At 42.9% G+C, this 5,000-nt stretch overlaps 1 long non-coding RNA gene across 1 annotated transcript in view; it reads right to left on the bottom strand.

The window, feature by feature from the left end:
• LOC125033684 overlaps positions 1-5,000 on the bottom strand; it is a 108,774-nt gene that overhangs the window by 78,118 nt on the left and 25,656 nt on the right. The gene's annotated exons all lie outside the window — the stretch shown is intronic.

The following is a 5,000-nucleotide window of genomic DNA, read 5'->3' as shown; positions in this document are numbered from 1 at the left end:
TCTCTATCTCTCTCTCTCTCTCTCTCTCTCTCTCTCTCTCTCTCTCTCTCTCTCTCTCTCTCTCTCTCTCTCTCTCTCTCTCTCGCTCTCTCTCTCTCTCACAAAGACACGGACGATCCTCTCGTGCGAACAAGTGACTGCTACATAATGATATAATGAAGTTCTATTTTTAACCTGCGAGAAGGAAAAGTGTAAAACAAGATAGCTAAAATATTTACATAAAAAAAGAGGGCATTATGCCCTGATGAATCACCATGCAGATTATCGATTTAATTATGACAATGAATACCTGCCAATCTCAGCTTATATGGGATTAATATTTTTTAAGAGACTTTCGTTGCCCCTCAGGAAACCCGCGTTATTGGAATATGAGGGACCAAGACCAGGTAGGCCGCCAGATAGATCGTAAGGGTGGAAAGCCCGCTTAGCTCATGGGATGGTCGACCAAAACGACTCATTGAAATGGCAGTGGGACATCACAGGAACGAGAATGTTCTACGAGTGAGGATCTTATGACGGAAAATGTAATCGGTGTCTCTACACGTATAAAATTTCCCCTAATTTTGCCACGAATATTGGCTCTTCACTCCGATTTCTGACACGGCGGGACTTCGAAATTTCAGCAGCGGACATGTGAATACAGAACACGGTATACATGGGGTTGAATGCATCAGGATTGTGAATGAAGCTCAATGAATGTCCCTTCTGTCGTAATTAGAAAAGCATCATGACGTCTCGTTTCCTGCGACAGTTTTCCAGAGGCGGAGATCCACTTCAGGTCCATTGAATGTTTGCCTCCTGGTATTATCAATGGGTCTGTTGACTCGGGTCCTCCAGACTAAAGAGGCACAATCTGTTACCTCCAGTTCTATCTAATAACTGATTCGCCAATCTTTGTGACCTAACCCCTCTAAAAATGAGAATTCCCATTACCTGCTTCTCCGCCTGCCTATGTCTCTTTCCCTCTGTCTTATTCTCCTCTTCCATCCTCTCCCTGTCATTAATTGTCTCTCTTTCTGCTTCTGTCTCGTCCTCCACACCTGACTTTTTTTATTCATCTATCTGTTGATCCTTTCTCTTTTTCTATGCCCTCCTTTGCCCTCTCTATATAATCTCTTCTCATTCATACCATATTTTCACTCTTTCTCTCTCACCCCTCTCTCTCTCTCTCTCTCTCTCTCTCTCTCTCTCTCTCTCTCTCTCTCTCTCTCTCTCTCTCTCTCTCTATCTACCTATCTATCTATCTCTCTATATATATCTATCTATCTCTCTATATCTATCTACCTATCTATCTATCTATCTATTTATCTCTCCCTCTATTCCTCTCTCTCTCCATCTTTCCCTCCCTCTCTCCCTCTCTCCCTCCCTCCCTCCCTCTCTCTCTCTCTCTCTCTCTCTCTCACACACACACACACACACACACACACACACACACACACACACACACACACACACACACACACACACACACACACACACACACACACACATACACACATTTTCACCTCTTCTTATCATTAGCTTCATTCTTCTTCTCCTAAAAAAAGAAAAAAGGTTTCCGTCAGTTGCAAAATGTCTTCCATATTCAGCAGTCCGGGGAAGAAAGGAGCATCCATCGCCGTTCTTTCTCTTCCTCGACCTTTCCTTTTCTTCTGGTAAATGCTTGCAAGGAACCAGACGAGGAGCAAGACGCTTGCCTTTGATCATCTTTCTTTTCTGGCGGCTGTACTACGATTGCCTAATGTCTTGGTTTGTTTTTTCTACTCCTGCTCCTTTCTCTGTCTGTCTGTCTGTCTGTCTATCTGTCTGTCTGTCTGTCTGTCTGTCTGTCTGTCTGTCTGTCTGTCTGTCTGTCTGTCTGTCTCTGTCTGTCTCTCTCTCTATCTATCTTTATCTCTATCGCTATTGCTATCTCTCTCTCTCTCTCTCTCTCTCTCTCTCTCTCTCTCTCTCTCTCTCTCTCTCTCTCTCTCTCTCTCTCTCTCTCTCTCTCTCTCTCTCTCTCTCTCTCTCTCTCTCTCTCCCTCTCTCTCTCTCTCTCTCTTTCTCCGAATTCTTCTCTTATTCTTGTTCATCATTTTCTTCGTCTTTTGTTCTCACTTTCTTCCATCCTATATGTCTTCCCGTGTAATTTTCCCTATTACAAAATAGGTGTTAGGGTGGTCTTGCGCAACTGACAGGGAAAGAGAATTGAATGAGGGGAAGTGTGACAGGAAAAGGGAGATGGGGGAGGAGGGAGGGGGAGGAGTAGTATTGGGGAGGGGCAAGGATATGGTTGAAGCGAGAGCAAGAGGGGTGGATGAAGAAGGAAGACAAGAGAGAGAAGAATTATGAGGTGAAGAGGACACAGAGACAGAGAGGGACGGATTGAGAAGGAGGAGAGGGAGAGGGAGAAGTGGAGAGAGAAGGATGGAGGAATGGAGAGGAAAAAGGAAAGGGAAAAAAATCTGCGAATACGATACGATGTTACTATAAACTTCGCCATTGCTCTCAGTAGGGAAAAGGGATAACGTAGGGTAGAGAGAGAGAGAGAGAGAGAGAGAGAGAGAGAGAGAGAGAGAGAGAGAGAGAGAGAGAGAGAGAGAGAGAGAGAGAGAGAGAGAGAGAGAGGGGGGGGGGGTGAAAGGTAATGACAAACAAGAAGGCAGGGACATAAAATCCAAGCGCCTTTCACTTTTCACTTCGCCTCCATGTTGCCAATACAACACTCGCTCCAAATGAAATATTAATACTTTCCTTAAAGAGGAAACAGGGAAATAATAGAAAGGGAGACAGCAGAGAGAACTGAAGCAAAGTATAGAGAATAAAGGGAGAGAAGATAAGAGACAGGCAATAAGAGATAGATGGGCAGAGATAGATAGATAGATAGATAGATAGAGAGAGGGAGAGAGAGAGAGAGAGAGAGAGAGAGAGAGAGAGAGAGAGAGAGAGAGAGAGAGAGAGAGAGAGAGAGAGAGAGAGAGAGAGAGAGAGGGGGGGGGGGGAAGAAGAAATTGACAGACAGAAAGTAATAACAAAATATCGAAAGGAAGAAGCCACAGTAGAAGAAGAGAAAACCGGCATATAGAGGGAGACAAGGCCAAAATCATCACGGTGGAAAGGTTCTATCAAATACATTTGTCAGAGCGGCGGGCCGGCAACTATGCGGAGCCAAGAGCGAAATGTCAAAGGGTCAAATAAGTGGGAGTCGAAAAAAAATTACATTTGAATCCAAGTATGTGAGATATGTATTTCCATTCCACCATCTGTGATATCAAGGATTTGGTAGACAGAAACAGTGATGGACAAATTTCAGACCGAGAAAGGAGGGAGAGTCAGAACGAACGAGAAACTAATCAAATGTAAATAGAAAGAAGAGTTACGTCAACCACAGTCCTTTATACTCCCAAGTACACACACACTGCCGCCGAAACCAAGACCCCCCCCCCCCCCCCGTAGATTCACTCGTCATTTCCCGACGGCACGGAAAAACAGAAGGTCCTCCGTGGCAAAATGAGCGCGGGAGGACTAAATAAGACGGCTTTGTACTGGAGACAATATTCACGGCGATTCCGGCTCCTCTCATTTCTATTGCGGGAGATAATTGGAATTCCCTGTACCTCACAGCGACGTCCGCCGGGAATCCGCTTCGAATCGCCGCTTTAATTCCCGAGAATATTCGATTCTTGAAGATGGATGCAGAAGGCCCTCGGATGTGCGGTTACTTTTCACGGGTCCCTTTTTCTTTTCTTTTTCTTTTTTTCTTGAGAAGAAAGGGGAGAAAGGCTTATTGAAGCGGCGTTAACATGAAATGTATCTACAAGGACTGTCATCGCCTTTTAAGTGATTTGCCTCGAGTGTTATTTGTCCTAACAGTCACACAGTGGAGGCCGACAGGAGTTCATTCACGGTGAAACTACCTCAGGCGCGACAAGTTCCTCAGTAAAGGGACAAGCATCATCGAACTCGTAAGTGAATCAATATTGTGAATGGGAGGGCAAATACCAGTTATATTGTCAGTGATGGTGAAATAATCATACTGTAATTAGAATAAAGGTGGTAGTGATGTTAGCCGTGATGATGGTGAAGAGGATGACAATATCAACAGCAATAATAATTGTGTTGATTATGAAAGCTGCTGTCATTAAGAACAAGGCAGACAACTTGTGTAATAAGAAAGCACATAGGAGATATCGAAAAGAAATATTAAAAAGAACTGAAATAAGACAGAAGACAAAAAAAAAATAAAAGTTTCGCTTCGACAAAAAAAATAATGATTTTAATGAAGGAAGTCGATAAGAAACGAAACCCAGCAACCCAGCAACGTGCAGTATTCTCGAGAGATAACTAAGCCATGAGACGAATCAAGATACTGAGACAAAAGGATAAAACGAAATTAGAACAGGAAAACATGATAATCAATGCAAACCTTCCAAGTCGACAATGAAAAAAAGATTGCACTGGAAGGTCAGAGTGTGCAGGGCGATGAAAAGTAAACGGCAAAGCATGGAAGAATGACCAGCCGAATGGCTGATTTGTTAATTAAAAGAACAGCCGGACCGAACTGGATAAATAGTGTAAAGAGGAGAAATGGTTAATTTTAGACGTTTATCGTGTTAGCTTCTTCTGTGGGAATTACTGACCGGGGTATAAATGAGATTGCATATAGGTACATATTGCCAGAAGAAAAGAATGATTGTACAAGGAGCAAGGAAATAAAAGGTATTATAGACAAAAAAGGGGGGGATGAGAGCACAAAAACAACCAAGCACATAATGATTATCACTTGGCATAAGAATTTACTAACGCTCTTAGATTTTAGAATCCACGTTTCTGACAAAAAGGTGTCATGCAAATTGGTAGACTGAAGAACTAGACAACAGAGCTAATTGATGTGAAATAATTTTGGGAAGGTAAATTTCAGTAGGAGTAAGTTTTAGCCATTGCACAATTCGATTAAAGTTTGACGAAAGATAATGACTAATTATGTTGCTAAAGAGGGAAATGTTAAAGCGAATCAC

The sequence above is a fragment of the Penaeus chinensis genome, chromosome 16 (assembly GCF_019202785.1).
Source record: "Penaeus chinensis breed Huanghai No. 1 chromosome 16, ASM1920278v2, whole genome shotgun sequence".
Taxonomy (NCBI): Eukaryota; Metazoa; Arthropoda; class Malacostraca; order Decapoda; family Penaeidae; genus Penaeus; species Penaeus chinensis.
Note: the sequence above shows the minus strand (reverse complement) of the source record. Positions and strands in the feature narration are given on the sequence as shown.